The sequence below is a fragment of the Nematolebias whitei genome, chromosome 9 (genome assembly GCF_014905685.2).
Source record: "Nematolebias whitei isolate Nwh7 chromosome 9, NemWhi1, whole genome shotgun sequence".
Classification (NCBI taxonomy): domain Eukaryota; kingdom Metazoa; phylum Chordata; class Actinopteri; order Cyprinodontiformes; family Rivulidae; genus Nematolebias; species Nematolebias whitei.
The window spans coordinates 43,004,118-43,010,046 of NC_056506.1; the positions used below are offsets into that span (position 1 = coordinate 43,004,118).

Consider the following 5,929-nt stretch of genomic DNA (forward strand, 5'->3'; position numbering starts at 1 on the left):
TCACGTTAGTTGTAAAATGGTGCTGTTGCTGTCTGTGACCACCAACTTTTTCCTCCAAATCAAAATCAAATAATTTCCTCCAAATTCCTGGACTTCTAATTGGTTTTGCAAAAACATCTGTGACCTTAAAGTGTAGCAAATTCTTATGTTGGTCAGAAACAAGTTTCTCAAGTAAACTCAGGCAGCAGAACGCAGGACAAGACGCTTCTGTTTATTTGTTGGTGAATGACAATTAGTCTGACATCTATGCAAAATAGATTTAAACATCAGATTATGTAAAAATTCCAGCTGGCTTTCTAGAAAATAGATCCTTGAGTGTCTGGTCACTACGTGTTCTGAACCATGCTACGATCAAGTTGGATGAAACAGTCATGAAGTTCGCTTTCACTGTAATATTTAACATGTTCAGGTCAAATGAACCATTAGTAAAACGATGCCTTGAATCTATATACATAGATATATATATATATATATATATATATAATACGCCTTTTTGCCACTTTATTGTGATTACTTCATTTTAATTTATTGTTAAAGTAGGAAAACGGCTCCTCAAGCCTCTGTCTGCTTTTTTCATAACTGTAGTAAAATTACTAAGAAGAGGTTGGATTTTAACTTTTTTAATTCTAACATGTTTTAAAACTATAACAGTGACAACATGATTCACTTATAGTTCAGATCACTTGGCATTTAGAGAGAAATAACTGCTAATACCAGCTACTAGCATACCTAGCAATAAACATGTTCTTATAAATGATAAATTGAATTAATTAGTTAATTCTATTTTAATTACTACTGTAATCATGGCTGATTCCTCGTTTTTAGAAGACTTGTGCAGCAGAAATGAGACTGATAAACTCCAGTGATAAACTAAATATGTCTGGAGTGGGGCAGCACGGTGGCACAGCGGCAACTGGTAGAGCTGCTGCCTCTCAGCGAGCAGGTCCCTGGTTCAAATCCCGGTCCAGTGGCCCTTCTGGGTGGAGTTTGCATGTTCTCCCCGTGCATGCATGGGTTTTCTCCAGGTGCTCCGGTTTCCTCCCACAAACCAAAAACATGCATGTTAGGCTGATTGGTAACTCTAAATTGTCCCTAGGTGTGAGTGAGAGAGGGAATGGTTGTTTGTCTCGTTTGTCTCTATGTGTCCCTGTGATGGACTGGAGACCCGTCCAGGGTGTACCCCGCCCCTCGCACAGTGATTGCTGGACATGGGCACCAGCGACCCCCGTGACCCAAAATACAAGAAGCGGGTAAAAGGATAATGGATGGATGTCTGGCGTGAATACTTTTACTTTTCAAAGTAAAGAGTTCTATATATATATATTGCCTGTTGTTCTGTCTGTACAGCACTTTGGTTGGCCTTGTCGCTGTTTGAAGTGCTCTTTAAATAAAATGGTATGGTATGGTATATATTTTCTGTTAACATTTTTTGAGTAAATACTGTAACAACTAGTTTTAAACTTGTGTTATCAAAGCATTACCAGATTATTGTGGGTTTCCTTCAGCCTTTGTGAGAGTTTTGCTAGTTTAAATGGTGAAAATCTTTATTTTCCAAACCTTTCTGTTCCTGAAATGTTGTTTTTCACACACAAAATAAATGGCGCCAAACATTAATATGTTGCTGGACAAAATCAGGCTTCAGTTTTAGTTCTCAGCTTTGAACAGGTTCAGCTTTCTGCAGGTTTATTTATAGATCTTTCTGCTCCTTTTGGGTCTAAAAGTCTTTAAATTTAACGGGAGAAAAACCACCACCATTTGCATCAAATTACGAGACCGCACTGTAGACCTCATCACAGAGCTGTTTAAAATCTCTTGAGTTACTTCACACCCTCAGATGAAGGAGGTTAGGTTTGCTGGATTTGATTAGCTGGACAGTCTTCTGGATCTGTTGCCTGAGTGCAGCCTTAAAGGAGCAAAGATCCAACACTTCAGCTTTGTCTCAAAACGGGCTTTTAGGGTGAAACTGTCCAAATTTAATATCTGCAGATCAATTTAAATTTTTTAGACAGTATAAGCTTTTAATATATGCTTTAACTTTTACTGTGTGTCTTGACTTCTTGTGTTTATGACAAAAAAATCATTTTCCGGACATCTTATTATTAATAAGATAAGTTAAAGAACTCAACTGTAATTATTTTTTAAAGTTCTCACGTAAAGGACGTGTGCAAAAACAAACCTACAGACTTTAAGTGGTTAATAGAAGTATCATATTAAAGCTTAGGAGAAGATATTATGTTGTCTGAGAGCATTTTAACAACCTCCCGCAGCTATCATGTCTCTTCCCTGAACCGAAGGCTCCAGAACGATTGTTACATTTATTGTTCAGCTGCTGCAGCTCCAACATCAAACTCTGTCCTGATATTGGCTTGAAAAGCTGCTGTAAACTCGCATGCACTGTTGCCATATCACTTTAGCTTTTACCTTTTCTTGTTCGGTGTGAGACGCTATTGTTGTTGTTGTTCGAGCTCTGCTACAGTTAATAAGCAGCCTCACAACAGAAGAGTAGCTCTGTGTCACATTTAATCTCCACTACATGCAAAACAAGGCGAGTCACTATTTAAAGAAACCGTGTGACTGCTGGAGTAAAATATCTCGTCATGTTCAGGTCTGCGTGTTCGCTTATAGTCGAGTATGAAAGCAATTAGATGAAGCAAAAGTCTCAAGACTGACCAAGCTCCCACTGTGTGGTGGGAGGCAAGACCCACAAATCCTCAAAGGAAACAACCCACTCTCTAATTTAAAACTTGCTGCTGTGTTTTCATGTCTGCACAAACATGACTACATGAAGAGGAGAGCAGCAGATGTGTTTTAGTTCTGTATTCTGCTCATCTTCTGATTTTATCGCCCTCTGCTGAAGGGAAAAGAGCTATAACAATTTTGCCCTTGTCTGCCTTTGTGTGTGATGGCCGCCTTTAGAAGACATAAAAATGGCTGTAATTGTAGGACTGAAGAGTTTTATGAAATGTGTGGGGGAATTGCTTGTATAAGAGGGCCCCTCAAAATGTGGCCAAATAAGGAATATGGAATCGACAACTTTAACAAAACAGTCAATTAATAATAATAATAATGTTATGTGCTGTCATTGTATGTTTCCATACAATGGCGAAATTGGCTCTCTGCATTTAACCCATCCACCACCAGGTGGAGCCGTGAGCAGCTGTTGAAAGTGCCCGGGGAGCAATTTGGGGATAGTGTGTGCTGCTCAGAAACACCACGAGATGTGCAATGACTGGGGATTGAACCTGGAACTTTCCGGTCCCGAGTCGGCTGCCCTGCCTCTACGGGTACTGAGCTAAAGATTGATGTGGTAGTAGTTGATCATGCCCCCAGCGCGCTGCACGTTGCAGAACATCAGTGCTTCAAGTTTGTCATTAATTGAAGTCCTCTTTGTCTGTTAGTCCAGAGTTAACACTGTCAGCTCTGTGGTACAGAGTCCTGATGACTCCTAACTTGTACTCCAGACTGACTCCCATCACCCCCTGGAGCACAAGTTAGGAATCATCAGGACTCTGTTCCACAGCGACAACAGCATCCCCACCAACTCTGGAGCCAGGCAGAAGGAGAAATCCCACACAAGACAGGCCCTGGAACAATGTGGATATCCTAACTGGGCCTTCCTGAAAGCAGAGAAGAAACCCAAACAGGACTCCAGCCATCAGGTGAAAAGGAGGAACCCAGACCCAGATCTGTGGTCATTCTGTATGTTGAGGGAGTTTCAGAGAAACTGAAACATTTATTTTCTAAACATGACATCCCAGTGGCTTTTAAACCCCAAAATACATGACAAAGACTGGTTCATCCCAAATATCCAGTCCCCCAGCACAACCAGAGTAATATTGTACCAGTGCCAGGAGGGCTGGGATCAGTCTTACATCGAGGAAACTAAACAACCACTGGCCAAAAGGATGGCCCAGCACAGAAGAGCAACATCTTCAGGCCAGGACTCTGCGGTCTACACTCATCTGCAGGCCAGCAGTCACTCTTTCAGGGATGAAGATGTTCACATCCTTTCCACGTCCTTGATAGAGAGGAACATTGGTTTAAGAGGAGTGAAGGAAGCCATCTTTGTGAAGAGAAGCCGTCCATCATTAAACAGGGGCGGAGGCCTCCGTGTCAAATTGTCCCCCTCTTACAGTGCTGCTATTGTATCACTCAGCCCTCTGTGAATAGCAAGTGGACATCAGGGCACTATCGACCAGTTGTTAGGCTGATGGTCCTCCTTTTTTCATGTGAACAGCTAGTTCTGGACGTCAACAGCAAACTGGTTGATCCACTATGAGAAGATGCTATTTATAAGACTGAGTTTATTGCAGCTCCTTAGACTGACGGAGTCTTTTGGATTAAGGACGAAACGTTTCAACAAGAAGAATCCGTCCAGAGGACCTGACTTAACTTTGTTAGATTTTCCTACCTAAATTATTGAGCATGCATCAAGATTCCAATAAATGTTATTACACATTTTTAGCTTCATATCGTCTCCCCTACTGGTCGGAAAAGACCCTGTCCAACAAACTCAAAGTAGCCCACGGGCCACCAGTTGGATAATCACAGTTGAAGCATGCAATGTTGAAGCACATGTTATTATTGGGCAAAGGGGCAGAAATGGCTCCTGACTGTAAAGGTTGCAGACATCCCTGCTCCTGCTTCAAATTAATCCAGTCACATTTCTCTAAGCAGACATGACTCCAGCTGTCTTTCCCCACTAAAGGCGCAGACCTTGTCCGTGTGATTGGGGGGGGCTGAAATAATGCCCCGGCTGTCTTGATATCCCACAATCCTGCTGTAGTGCCCGGTGAGTGTGATAGGCTGGTTGGAGAGGGGAACTGCAGCAGAGGAAGCAGAAGCCCCGAGTGCAACTCGGAGACCCAGCCGAACGAGGACGCGCCGTCTGGTAACCAACCGCTTCATGCTGCTGCGTTTACTCTAAAGGCTTTCCTGGGAGACACTTCCTGGTTTGTAGTCCTCTGTGTTGGGGTTTCTCTTGTTCTGGTCGGGAGAACCACAGCATTCGCGGTTGATGACTCACGAATTAGCATAAAATCCTCATTGTGGCGGAAAACGACGAGCGGACGTGGCTCTTTTTTTTTGTTTTTTTCTTGGGTCGAAAGCCCGAGTCATGCGCCCCGTGCCCCGGCTGTGGTTGTGTAGCCTTTCTGCGCGCACTGTTTCGCTGATTTGTCCGCTTTGCATTTAGCTGTTTTATTGCAGGAAGAATGGAGGGGGGGTTAAAATGTTTAAAATGATAGAACCGGATTGAGGTGAGGTGCTCAAGTTTCAAAACCCGAAGTAGAGAACACGCTTCCCCGACTCTTTTCTCCTTTTGACCCTGGTTTGTGCACGAATTCAGGACGCTGCTGAGTCACTGTTAAAAACGGTTGTTTTGCAGACAGTTGAAGGATTAAAGTGTTGGATTATCGCAGGTTAAAGCTTCAGATTCGGGGTGTTTTTGATCTGCAGTGCGGTGGGCGTGGTTAAAGGGAGGATGGCTGGTCCGGATCCTCTTTTAGCATCCTCCCTGACATCCATCCTCCGAGGCTCGGCATGCAGAGGCTATGACTTGACAATTTAATTAAAATGCACCATAAGCTGCTGCTTAGGGCAGAGAAAAATCGTAGGCCTCGTTTTGTTTATTCACTGCAAATTAGCCCCCTTCACTGCTCTTTCTATAAGGGGGTGTTTGTTGTATTTTAGCCCCTTTTTCTTTAAACAAAACTTTTGACATCTGTTAGGATGCTCAAGATCAAATGCAATTATTGTTTCAGATAAGGCAACCCAATGATAAGTAATATATAGCTGTTGTCTATAATTTGAAATGTGTGGTAGCCTGTACTTTTTTATCCTTAAGCCTTCCTCAAATTATATTTTGCTGTTGGCCTAGAATTGCTTGTCATGTAATATTAACTGCATGTAATCTATATGTCTTTCTATC

General features: G+C 42.5%; 1 protein-coding gene across 1 annotated transcript in view; it reads left to right on the plus strand.

Moving 5' to 3' along the window:
• The first annotated feature begins 4,779 nt into the window (after window positions 1–4,779).
• Window positions 4,780–5,929, plus strand: part of epb41l3b (erythrocyte membrane protein band 4.1-like 3b) — a 54,869-nt gene continuing 53,719 nt past the window's right edge. Inside the window, exon 1 of the mRNA XM_037682378.1 lies at window positions 4,780–4,952. The gene's annotated coding sequence lies outside the window, so the exon portion shown is untranslated. The remainder of the gene's footprint in view (window positions 4,953–5,929) is intronic.